Genomic DNA, 14,592 nt, shown 5'->3' with positions numbered 1-14,592 from the left:
ATCCTTTTAGATTTGCGGCTCTAGTTAGAGCAATCCTCCATCTTTGGAGCTTCTGCATTCCTTCATCATCATCCTTATAGCTTGTTTCATGTTTGTCAAAGGCTTCAGCAAAGCTCTCCCTCTGGTACCGAACATGTGATGGATCCACTTCATAGAAGATCGGCATGACAGTCTGTCCACATTGATCCTTGCATTCCATGATCTTCACTAGCTCTTCTAAGCACCACCTCGATGTTGCATAATTCTTTGAGAAAACGACGATAGCAACTTGAGACTGTTCGATAGCTTTTAAGAGTTCATCTGATATTGATGAGCCATGCTCTAGCCTTTTATCATCTTGAAACGTGAATATTCCACTGTTTTCCAAGCCTTTGAAGAGGTGACCTGTAAATATTCTTCGAGTATCTTCACCTCTAAAACTTAGAAAGACTTTGTATTTCCATCGAGGAAACTGTGAAGTATGCGCAGAAGCAGAAGATGATGTCATTGATTCAGTTAATTATCTGAAAAGAAAAAAACATGTATATGGATAAATTGTAGTTGTAGTAAGTGATCATGTAATGATAATAGGAGAGAATAAATAAACTACTAGCTACTGGCACTTCAAATAAAAAAAGTTTGTATGAGATGGGCTCTACTCCATAGAATTATTGGTAATGGGTTTTCTTTGAACTTTAATAGAAGGAAATTCAGTCAAAGACCACCCCCTGTATCAATACTCCACTGTGTATACACAATGGACAGCTAAAAGTACAAGTAGATGAAGCTACAAAGAAAGAGTCTACCTATCCCAATTGAATTGCTCCAAAGCACAAACATAGCTTTTTCCCTTAACAGTTCAAATAGAAGAATAAATTGTAGACTTAGTAGAAACTTCTTAGCTGTAAAAGCATATGCGTCTAAGAACAAAAAGACATTACTGTCACATACACTTGAGAAAAACTTCACAGCTGTAAAAGCACACACTTATTAAAGAGAGAAGCGTTTCCTATGAATATTTTTTCGTACTCTTGAATGCAAAATTTCTGATTAAAGACGGAGGAACCATATTCATCTCACCGTAATCTTTTATAGTTAAAAAAGAATATAATTACTATCACATCATTAAATATCTTTGTTCTTGATTCTTTAGCAACATCACTTCTCAGCTAGAAGAGGACCTTATTCTTTTCTTCTTGTTATAATTGACCAAACATTTTGAAAAAGAAATTCTTTCCTTCTTTGAGGTCGATTTTTTTTTTTTTTTTTTTTTTTTTTATTAGTGATCCTTTGATAAAGGAGTGTATTTTACTTTGGAAAATAGGAGAATTGAAAGTGACAAATTTTAGACGTTTGGTATCTTTTTACCGTACGTGCCAAGAAAAGTACAATCTCAATAGTTTTACTATTAACAGTTAAGACTTGAAATTTAAATAATTTGTATATATTAACCTACATGTGAACAAGGATATGAAATATTTTAACAATATTTTACCTTTTCTAATCGATCTCATGCTACTTTTATAATTTGCATGTTATTAACTACAAAACGACATTCTTATTGTGCCAAACTAAAAATGAATGATAGGAGTAATAGTTCACACTAGATTATAAAATTGTATGTAATTAGTATCTTTTATGTTTATTTTGTACTTTTTATTTTTTTTATAATAGTTGACTCTTAACCAATGTTTTGCTAGTTTACTTATTTTAGAAAGGTACTCAAAAAAGAATAGCTGGCTCCTATTAGCATACAATTAAATTAAAATAACAATCAAAACTTAGACAATCTTTTGTTATTTTGTTTTGAAAATGTCAAAAGAAATGAATAAAGCATCACGAGACTTAAATTTGGAGGAGCAAGGGATTAGCTGGTATCAAACCTAAACGATAAATGCAAACCAAATCTATTTATCTATATCTATATCTATCTATCTATACTATATTAAAAGTACGAAAATCCTTAGCTAAATGTTGTTCGCCTTTTTTACCCTTTAAACATAGAGTTTTACACCGGATAAAATAGTCATTTAATAATTTTTTCCTAATATTTAGGATATTAAAAATAACTAAAATCATAATTACTAAATCCTTCCTTATTTGAACTATGTAAAAAAAATTCCTACAATTTAGGACTTTAAAATTAATTAAAATTTTAATTTATAAATATTCTTTCCTTATTTAAAGTATGTTATTACAAACTATATTTACGAATCCTTGTATTAAGACTTTGAAGTCAATTAAGATACTTATTCAAAAGAAGCTTTATCTATCATATATTTATATTTTTCAATATTAGGAATACAATTATATTCCTTAACAAAATAATATCTTGACATACAATATTCTAGAGCAAAACTTAAGATCCAAAAAATTCATATGAAATCTAAAAGGACTAACATAATCTGAAAGTATTCCTATATCACGACCCAAAATCCCACCATAGGCGTCGTGATGGCACCTAGTCTCTAAGACTAGGTAAGCCGATTTCAATTACATTTTGAAGCCATTTTTTTTAAGTTTAATCAAAACTAATAGCGAAAATAATTACGATATACAACCTCCCAAGACTGGTAGTACTGAGTCACGAACTCTAACTGGATACATAGAATGATCACGAGGATCGAATATATAATACTGTTTGATTACAAGTTAACAGTACAATGAAATAAAAAGACTCCAAGGGACTGCGACGACCAAGCAGCTCTACCTTGAATCCTCACGATCCCGCTTTAACTCCGCTCAAGTCTGTTATCTTCAATACCTGGCTCTGCACAAAAATGTGCAGAAGTGTAGTATGAGTACGCCACGGTCGGTACCCAATAAGTATCAAGACTAACCTCAATGGAGTAGAGACGAGGTACACTCAAGACACTCACTAGCCTAATAATCTGTGCAATATAATATACGAAATAATAGGAAACAAATAATAATAAGGGCAGGATAAAGCAATCAGTTATATGCACAACAGACAACAAGAATACCATTAATATCACTCAACAATTAATAAACACAATTACACCCAATTAAATCAAGTCTTTCAAATAAATGTCTTTCACATATAATTATTCCAGATAACTCTCTTTTAAATATATTTTTCTGAAATAATTATATTTCAAATCTAATTCTTTCAATAAATCTTTTCAAATATAATTTCCTCGAATAAATATCTTTCAAATACAATTCTTTCATATAATACTTTCTAAGTAAAATTTCTTCCGAATAAATATTTTGAATATAATACTTTCAATTAAAAAGTCACCATGTGACACCTCATTTCATAATCATAAAAATACGGGTCTCAGCCCATTTTCATATTTTTCGTAAACACGGGTCTCAGCCCATTTTCATATTTCCACGGCACCTCGTGCCCATAATTAAATCATCATATTTCCCAGGCCTCGTGCCCTCATTTCATCTCACAACTGTACGGATAATTCACGTGCCAAATATCATTACCATTCATCACATCACCTCGTGCCCATATTTCATATCATTATTTACTCACGGCATCTCGTGCCCGCATTTTAATTTATAATCCGCCTGGCAATAGCCACGGGTTCTCAATTTCAACATAAAATAGATTGTTATCATTTACTATCAACAAGACCAATTGCACAAGGCATAAAAATAAACACAAGAAAAATCACAACATCACATAAAAATCATCAACACCACAACCCCACATCATCACATATCGTCCCTGACAATAGCCACCCTTATCACTCCTATAGCCACCCTTATCGCTCTGCCCAGACAATATCAATATCCACCCTTATCGCTCCTATAGCCACCCTTATCGCTCCGCCCAGACAATATTCCAACACATACAACAACAGTGAAATGCCTCTTCTTAAGCTCATTTAATTAATTGTTTGCAGAGAAAAAAATCCAAAATTAAATTAAATTCCAATAATTATCAAACCAGCAAATTCACGAAATTTCATAAATAATCAAATAACAATCACATCACATTGTCATATAACAACAGAGTCAGCAACAAGGATTTAGGCACGACAAGCAGATGATTAAATATATGCCAAGAATTATCCAATTTACTACACAATATGCTCAAGACTTTAACTCAATAAAATTTACGGCCTTTATAATTCAATACTAAATTTTCAATAACATGAACTGACAAGTAATTCATCCAGGAACAACACTTCTTTTAAATCACAACTTCAGGAAATAAATCGATTTATTCATCTTATTAACTAAATTTTCCATTTAAATTATCTATAGGTAAAATCAATAATGAAAGTAATTTTCATAAAAAAATGGCAACTCAAACAAACACAGAGTTCACATAAAAGTCAAGTGGCAATCACACCAAATTATCATATAAAAATAACCCCGACAAACAAGGAACGAGACATGACAATAATGGATTTAATAAGTTACAACAATTTTCCAACTTAATACTTAAGAAGGACGTCTACAAATTTCAACCGATATAATTTTCACATATAAACCAAGTACGTACTCGTCACCTCACGTACATGGTTTTCAATTATACAATTTCCACATAAGACTCAATGCCTAAGGAATAATTCTCCCACTCAAGGTTAGGCAAGATACTTACCACGATGAAACTAAATCAATGCTTTAAATGATCTTCGCGAGTGAAGCCACCTCTAGACAGCTCAAATCTGAAATTGGCCCCTTAATAATACTATGATGGTCCACCACACTAAACAAATTTCAATCTACAACAATGAAACACAATTGCACCAATATTAATAACAAATTTCCAGATTTTTGGTTATTTAGGTATTTTATCAAACACCTAGAGTACATAGCATTTTACTACCTCTATTAATGGTGTTTCTTCATCCAACAATCACCTTCCACACGAATGATTGATCTCAAAATCATCTCTAGGTCATCCACAACTTCCCTTAGCACATACATGCCCAATAATTCACTTTCAACCCACAAATCTTGTCAATTAATTCATTTTACAATCTCTACAATACCAACACACCTAGGTTGGGAACTTATTTCTTCCAATCACCATCCCATAAGTCCTAACACATATTTCATACATAAATAATCACCATAGATTAGTTATAGATGGTACACATATCTCTTATAGTGAAACTCTTGAGAATCCCAACTTGTAGTGTTCTTGACCAATTTGGGGATTTAAATGGAAATCTATGGATCTTCAAGATTAATCCTTGTTAATACAAGTATTTAGGAGTAGTAATCAACTAAAAATTACTCCAAAAACATTACCTTGGATCATGAGAGGGAGGTGTTGGACGGATTCCCTTTGATATGCAAGCCCTAGCTTAAAGAAATGACTTACCTCTCACTCTACCCAGCCTTGGGGTATTTAAATGGGTTCGTACGTGCGCGACCATGGATCTGGCTGTGGATTGGCCGCGGATTGGAGGCAGAAACTCTCAAATATGCGCGGCCGCGGATTTGGCCGCGCATCTGGCCGCGCATATGACACAGGTCCAGTAATATGGCCATAACGTTCTGTATACATATCCAAATGACGAACGGTTTGATGCATTGGAAACTAGACGCAAAGAGATTTAATTTGATAGGTAGATAACCACATAAGTCATTATATTGAGTGAGTTCTATTCATTTGAAGTTGGGTCTTGTGCCAATTGAAACATCCTTTCTACTTAATGTGTCCAACTTGTTCCACACAAGTTCTTGTCATTACCAAAACTCCTTAGTATGTTCCAACATACCTTAAACATACATTATCAATTCAACATGATGTGGCTCTATCCCATAGGTCTCCTTTAATACTCAAATACATTATTGCCAGATACCGTTGGCGCACTTTAAAAACTTAAATCATTAGGGAATTTTTACGGGGTCTTACATTCTCCCCCACTTAGGATCATTCGTCCTCGAATGTTTTACAAGTCATTATTAGGAACAATATTATCCTCCTTTCACCTTAACCACCATCTTTAATCGTTCTTGACTTCACATAGGTCTTAGATATTCTTCCAACATTTCAACTTCTTTAAGGCCCCAAAATTTGGCTAACTCCCAAATGTTTTAGAAATTTTGGCAGAGTGTCCTCTGCAATTGGACCTAACCACCTGCCAGAGAATCACCAAAACCAGTCCTAACAACATATACATGAACCAGCGACGCAATATAACATTAAGACAATGCCAACCGTGACCTCACGAGCAGTATACTACCAAAAAGGAACATCTTCAACATCAGCTATACGGTTGATACATAATTCATAGAAGGTAACTTTTAGCATTTTCGTATAACACAATTTATAAATACATAACTATTCAAACAAATGAGGGTACTTCTTCTTCATTTCTTACTCGACTTCCCAAATGGTCTATTCAACCTGCTGGTTTTGCCATAACACTTTCACGGAGGAAATTTCTTTATTTCTCAACTTTCGGACTTGCCGATCAATATTAGAAATTGGAATATCTTCATAAGCCAAGTTCTCATTAACCTCAATAGTCTCAACCGGAACAATGAGTGTCGGGTCTCCAACTACTTTTTTCAACACAGATACATGAAACACCGAATACATGGAGGACAATAATAGGGAAACATCCTACTCATAGTTTGGCCTATTTCCTTCAGATTTCATAAGGCCTAATTTCCTATATTAACACACTGTGTTAGTCTCAAGTAGCAATTTCATGCCTACACACACATTATATGTATGCCATTATCACATCTCTGGTCATAATAATTGTTCATAATTAATTCCAGCATCCTCAATTAATCTTATATTAACCAAAATCTCATTTCAAATTGTTCACAACATTGACAGCAACACGCGAGGCATGAAGACCTCATAATTATTCACCTGAATTAACGAGTCACATTTAACGCCACTTGGGCACTCATCTCGTAGGCTAAAACTTAATATTTACAGAACGAATATGGCTAAATATGCACAGAAAATACATACAAAATTATCAAATAAGCCTAACTGGCATGACTCCCTATTAATACTATAGTACAAATTTAATTTCACAAAGGGAGAATTTAAACTCATAAATATTTTTCACCACAAGGACCTCGTCCTTATATAACTTTCACCGCGGCTTGTAGCCCAATTTAAATATTTCACATCATATAAAAATGTGAGGATCTCGTCCTCAACTCCGAATCACAAGTATTTTGCACATTGTGCCAACTGAGATTTTTTCCATTCTTTCTTTTCTTTAATAAATTTCGTAAACAGTTTTCATAACACATAATGAACCCTCGTCTCGGTAGGGCATATAATTCATAAAATTGAAATCAATTATTCTGAAATCACATCAAAACCCACTGTAGTGAATAATAAAATTACTTTTGGACTTATAGCCCTCAATGGTGCACAAAATAAAAAAATGATAGACACGGGCTAACATCATCAAATCTCCCCAACAAGGATAACATATAAGTGTGTCACAAAGTTACGAAGCTCATCCATAAGCGGAGCATAATAGGAGGACTCGCCTCAAAATTCAGAACCGAATCAAATTAAGGAATATATCATTTTATAACAGATCAGGATCATACCTGTAGCGACACCACCTGGTGTAGTGGCTTCAGCCACACCAGAACAACTCTATCAACGAGTTGTGTCTCCCCCTCTAGGGCACCCTCTACCCGCCTGTCCTTCACCCCTAACTGGTTGTGCATGTGGGGTAGTAACTGGAATAGAACTTGTGCCTGAGTATTCTGTTGAAATCTGCCTCTCTCAAGTCTGGGACAATGTCCCATGATGTGCCTAGTATCACCACACTGATAACAAACCCTCTGCAGGTTTGGCTGCTCATACTGAGTCTATGCTAGATAACTGGAATAACCATTATAGGAACCCTGTGTCGGTGGTGCATTAAAAGAACTTACTGGAGCACTCCGAGTATTCTGAAATTATTTTCGTGACCCTACTGATACTGAAGTGTAGAATTATTAAGGAACGTGGGAATACTGCAATTCCTAAAACCATTTCATACAAATCTCAGCTCTTAATTATATACAAGTTTTGGAGACCCTTTCAATGCCACGTGTATACATCTTAGGCCAAAACTGATATAACACATGACCCCGCAATCTGATCGTTGATAATGGACTTCCCTCACTTGGCGCGAAGCCATACGACACAGTCTGATGATCCACAATACTAACCTTCATCGCTTGTTCAACACCAATCATAAGACACATCAAGCCATTTATTGGGCGCATGTCATCCTCGTGACAGATAAAATTGCTTCCTCGAGTGCCTTGGCTGCTAGTATGTACCCTTCGCTAAATAGAAATCATGTACGAACTACATAGTCTCTAATACCACCAACTATCTTCAGATCTACATCTACCTCGTGAACCTACCACGATTGTGACAATTAGGCAATTAATTAAACCTTCTCAAGATCATACTTATCAACCAGATGTCAGAATCTGTTGCACCCTCATGTGCACAACTGAATGATCTCTCAATACTTCCGCACCCTCGATCTGGACGACATGTTATAACAATGGTTGAGCAACCATGTCTCCCTTATAATCCCTATGTAATATCACGAACCGTTAGCGCATAGCTGATACCGAGTGCCCAATTTCATACACGGGTAGATGCAAAAGAACATAAGACATATGATTCAAGTTGAATAAACACCGCACAATAAAGAATGAAAGAAGCGGAGATTTTTCCTACTAGCTCTGTAGCCTCTCGAAGATAAGTACAGACGTTTCCGTACCGATCCGCAAGACTCTACTAAACTCGTTCGTGACTCGTAGTACCTATGAACCTAGAGCTCTGATACCAACTTGTCACGACCCAAAATCCCACCACAGGCGTCGTGATGGCACCTAGCCTCTAAGACTAGGTAAGTTGATTTCAATTACGTTTTGAAGCCATTATTTTTAAAAGTAATCAAAACTAACAGCGAAAAAAATTATGATATACAGCCTCCCAAGACTGGTATTACTGAGTCACGAACTCTAACTTGATGCATAGAATGATCACGAGGACTGAATATACAATACTGTTTGATTACAAGTTAACAGTACAATGAAATAAAAAGACTCCAAGGGACTCTGACGACCAAACAGCGCTACCTTAAATCCTTACGATCCCTCTTTAACTCCGCTCAAGTCTGTTATCTTCAATACCTGGCTCTGCACAATAATGTGCAGAAGCTATAATATCCTGCGCGGACAACTCACGTGCCATAATAATCAAGACTAACCTCAATGGAGTAGAGACGAGGTACACTCAAGACACTTACTAGCCTAATAATCTGTGCAATATAATATACGAAATAATAGGAAACAAATAATAATAAGGGCAGGATAAAGCAACCAGTTATATGCACAACAGACAACAAGAATACCATTAATATCACTCAACAATTAATAAACACAATTGCACTCAATTAAATCAAGTCTTTCACATATAATTCTTCCAGATAACTCTCTTTTAAATATAATTTTCTGAAATAATTATTTTTCAAATATAATTCTTTCAGTAAAGCTTTTCAAATATAATTTCCTCGAATAAATATCTTTCAAATACAATTCTTTCATATAATACTTTCTAAGTAAAAATCCTTCCAAATAAATATTTTGAATATAATTCTTTCAATTAAAAAGTCACCATGTGACACCTCATTTCATAATCATAAAAATATGGGTCTCAGCCCATTTTCATATTTTTCGTAAACACGTGTCTCAGTCCATTTTCATATTTTCACGGCACCTCGTGCCCATAATTAAATCATCATATTTTCCCGACACCTCGTGCCCTCATTTCATATGACAACTGCGCGGACAATTCACGTGCCAAATATCATTACCATTTCATCACATCACCTTGTACCCATATTTTATATCATTATTTACTCACGGTATCTCGTGCCCACATTTTAATTTATAATCCGCATGGCAATAGCCACAGGTTCTCAATTTCAACATAAAACAGATTGTTATCAATTTACTATCAACAAGAGCAATTGCACAAGGCATAAAAATAAACACAAGAAAAATCACAACATCACATAAAAATCATCAACACCACAACCCCACATCATCACATATCGTCCCTGACAATAGCCACCCTTATCGCTCCTATTGCCACCCTTATCACTCCTATAGCTACCCTTATCGCTCCGCCCAGATAATATCAACTTCAGGAAATAAATCGATTTATTCATCTTATTAACTAAATTTTCCATTTAAATTATCTATAGATAAAATCAATAATGAAAGTAATTTCCATAAAAAATGGCAACTCAAACAAACACAGAGTTCACATAAAAGTCAAGTCGCAATCACACCAAATTATCATATAAAAACAATCCCGACAAACAAGGAACGAGACATGACAATAATAGATTTAATAAGTTACAACAATTTTCCAACTTAATACTTAAGAAGGACGTCTACAAATTTCAACCGATATAATTTGCACATATAAACCAAGTACGTAATCGTCACCTCACGTACATGGTTTTCAATTGCACAATTTCCACATAAGACTCAATGCCTAAGGAATAATTCCCCCACTCGAGGTTAGGCAAGATACTTACCACGACGAAACTAAATCAATGCTTTAAATGATCTTCGCGAGTGAAGCCACCTCCGGACAGCTCAAATCTGAAATTGGCCCCTTAATAATACTACGATGGTCCACCACACTAAACAAATTTCAATCTACAACAATGAAACACAATTGCACCAATATTAATAATAAATTTCCAGATTTTTGATTATTTAGGAATTTTATCAAACACCTAGAGTACATAGCATTTTACTACCTCTATTAATGGTGTTTCTTCATCCAACAATCACCTTCCACACAAATGATTAATCTCACAATCATCTCTAGGTCATCCACAACTTTCCTTAGCACATACATGCCCAATAATTCACTCCCAACTCACAAACCTTATCAATTAGTTCATTTTACAATCTCTACAATACCAACACACCTAGGTTGGGCACTTATTTCTTCCAATCACCATCCCATAAGTCCTAACACATATTTCGTACATAAATAATCACCATAGATTAGTTAGAGATGGTAGACATACCTCTTATAGTGAAACTCTTAAGAATCCCAACTTGTACTGTTCTTGACCAATTCGGGGATTTAAATGAAAATCTATGTATCTTCAAAATTAATCCTTGTTAATACAAGTATTTAGGAGTAGTAATCAACTCAAAATTATTCCAAAAACATTACCTTGGATCATGGGAGGGAGGTGTTGGACGGATTCCCTTTGAAATGCAAGCCCTAACTCAAAGAAATGACTTACCTCTCACTCTACCCGGCCTTGGGGTATTTAAATGGGTTCCTACGTGTGCGGCCGCGGATTGGAGGCAGAAACTCTCAAATATGCGCGGCCGTAGATTTGGCCGCGCATATGACACAGGTCAAGTAAAATGGCCATAACATTCTGTATACATATCCAAATGATGAGAGGTTTAATGCATTGGAAACTAGACGCAAAGAGCTTTAATTTGATAGGTATATCACCACCTAAGTTATTATATTGAGGGAGTTATATTCATTTGAATTTGGGTCTTCTGCCAATTAAAACATCCTTTTCACTTAATGTGTCCAACTTATTCCACACAAGTTCTTGCCATTCCCAAAACTCCTTAGTATGTTCCAACACACCTTAAACATACATTATCAATTCAACATTATGTGGCTCTATCCCATAGGTCTCCTTTAATACTCAAATACTTTATTGCCAGATACCGTTGGCGCACTTTAAAAACTTAAATCATTAGGAAATTTTTACGGGGTCTTATATCCTACTCAATTATATTCCTACTCAATCTTTTTTTAAGAACTTTTTTTGTTTTATAATTATGCAAATCCTAGATAAATTTATATATATATATATATATATATATATATATATATATATATATATATATATTTGGTACTTATAATTTGTGCAAAATAGTAAATACTTACAGTTTAATTTTTTCAAAATATAAAGTTGCCATATGACAAAAAATGAAAAAGAAGAAGAGAATAAGTGGAAACTCCTTCAATAACTTGTGATGACCCAAAAGGTCATCTTATGTTTTAGAACTCGAATCTACACTTTTAAGACTTAAAAATCTCATTTTTACCCTCCTCGATTTGCGTGCACAGTCCGGGCAGGTTTCCGGAAAGCTTTTATGTTGAAAACTAATGAAAATAAGAAGTTTTGCCTTAAAAATTGATTTTAGTTGATTTTGGTTAATATTTTTGGTAAACGGGCCCGGATCCATGCTTTGATGGTCTCGGTAGGTCTGTATCGAATTATGGGACTTGGGCGTATGCCTAGAATCGAATTTGGAGGTCCCTAGCTTGAGTTATGAATTTTTGATGAAAATTAAAAGTTTGAAAATTATTTGTTTTTAAGAATTGATTGATATTTGACATTGTTAGTATCGGGTCTGTATTTTAGTTCCGGAGCCCGGTACAGGTTCATTATGATATTTAAGACATGTCTGTAAAATTTGGTGAGAAATGGAGTTGATTTGACGTGATTTGGACGTCCAGTTGAGAAATTAGAAGTTTTAAAGTGTTCTTGAGAATTTCATTTGATTTGGTGCTTAAATTTAGAGTTCTAGGTGTTATTTTGGCGAATTGTTCGCGCGATCAAGTTCGTATAATATTTTTGGACTTGTGTGCATGTTTGGTTTGGAACCCCGAAAATCTGGTTTTCTGTAGATTCTGGTGTCTGTCATATCCTTCTTCGCGTTCGCGAAGGTCCTCTCGCGAACGCGAAGAATAATATGATGAGGCTGAGACTTCTTCTTTGCGAACGCGAAGGCCTGGTCGCGAACGCGAAGTGATAGGGGATTTACCCTTCACGAACGCGACCGGCTCAATGCGAACGCGAAGCACGTGGGGACCTGGGGGGGCCTTGGTCGTTCCTTCATCATGAACGCGAGCAACGTCTCGCGAACACGAAGGCCAGGGGGAGTAACCATCGCGAACGTGAGCTGCGTCTTGCGAACGCGAAGGCTTGGTAGGCAGAACCGTTCGCGAACGCGACAGTGGCCCCGCGAACGCGATGCACATTGTCGCCCAACACTTAACAGAATCCAAAATGGGATTTTTTCCAAAAAACTCATTTTTCTCAAAAACCAAACGGTGAGGGATGATTTTTCAAGAGTCATTCCTTCCCCAAATTTTTTTTAAATGATTCTAAACCATTTTCTTTCAATTACCCATTACATTTCTTGAAATTTCAACCTAAAATCTAGAGTTTTCATGGTAGAATTAGGGATTTCGGAAATTTGGGGATTTAGACCTCAATTTGAGGTCGAATTCCAAAACTAATTATATATTCGGGCTCAGGGGTGAATGGGTAAAAGGATTTTGGTCTGAAACTCGGGTTTTGGCCAAGCGGACCCGGGGTCGATTTTTCGACTTTTTGGAGGAAAATTTGGAAAATTTAATTTGTGCAATATAATTGATTCCTTTAGAAAAATTTGATATTATTTAGTCATTTTTGAATAGATACGAGTGGTTTGGAGGTGAATTCGAAAGGAAAAGCTGTGATTGAGAATTAAGTGGCCTTCGGAGCGAGGTAAGTGTTGTGTCTAACCCTGACATGAGAGAATTAGGAACCTTAGATTAAATGCTAAATAAAATTCATGTGAGCGGTGTTATATGTCAGGTGACGAGTACCTATGCGCCGCTAATTTATCTGTTTTTCCAGGTTTCTCTGTTTTTCTCATATTGTCTCATTCCTATGCCAAATTACTACGTGTTATACTAGTGTTGTTCAAATTATCGTTCTTATCATGTTTACGGAATTTTCTGGTGATAATTGAGTTTTTATTTCAAGTTGAGATTGATATTATGGAACCAAATGTTGAAGTAAGGTTTGTACTTGTTATTCTATCTCCCTGTTATTATTTATGCATTGCATTATGGTAAGGGAGAGTGTTAATGCACAAAGGGTGATGTCGTGCCATATTGTGAGTATTAATGCACAAACGGTGATGTCGTTCCATATTGTGAGTGTTAATGCACGAAGGGTGATGTCGTGCCATGATATGAGAGTAAAAGCACGAAGGGTGATGCCATGCCGTTTCTATTAATTTTATGGTTAGATCGAGAGTAAAAGCACGAAGGGTGATGTCGTACATTTTTCTTTACTGTATTCACTATTCATGTTGATTCATGGTATATTGACTGCTCCGATGATTATTCTATTGTAGTTCTTTATCTTGTATTCCCCTCAGTATGTCTCCCCTCCCTACATTTCCTGTTTAGTTCTTCATTCCTATTATTTGCGTATACACTGTTAAATTGTACAGGTTGATTATAGGTGCCTTGCCTTAGCCTCGTCACTACTTCGTCGATGTTAGGCTCGATACTTACCAGTACATGGGGTCGGTTGTACTGATGTTGCACTCTGCTCTTTCTGTGCAGATTTTGATACTGGCTTAGGTTGATCCAGATTTGCTATTGGTCCGCTGTCCGGAGACTCAAGGTAGATCTGTCGGCGTTCATACACCTTGTAGTCCCCGTTTATCTTTTTATGTCCTACTGTTTTCTTTCATTCAGACAGTTATATTTCTTTCAGATTATTACTTGTAATAAATTCTAGAATGCTCGTGAATTGTGACTCCAGATCCGGGTGG

At 35.5% G+C, this 14,592-nt stretch overlaps 1 pseudogene; it reads right to left on the bottom strand.

Moving 5' to 3' along the window:
- LOC142166187 (TMV resistance protein N-like) overlaps positions 1 to 1,006 on the bottom strand; it is a 4,311-nt pseudogene extending 3,305 nt beyond the window's left edge.
- Between the last annotated feature and the right edge of the window lie 13,586 nt (positions 1,007 to 14,592).

This window comes from Nicotiana tabacum, chromosome 11, assembly GCF_000715075.1.
Source record: "Nicotiana tabacum cultivar K326 chromosome 11, ASM71507v2, whole genome shotgun sequence".
In the NCBI taxonomy this organism is placed as follows: Eukaryota; Viridiplantae; Streptophyta; class Magnoliopsida; order Solanales; family Solanaceae; genus Nicotiana; species Nicotiana tabacum.
Note: the sequence above shows the minus strand (reverse complement) of the source record. Positions and strands in the feature narration are given on the sequence as shown.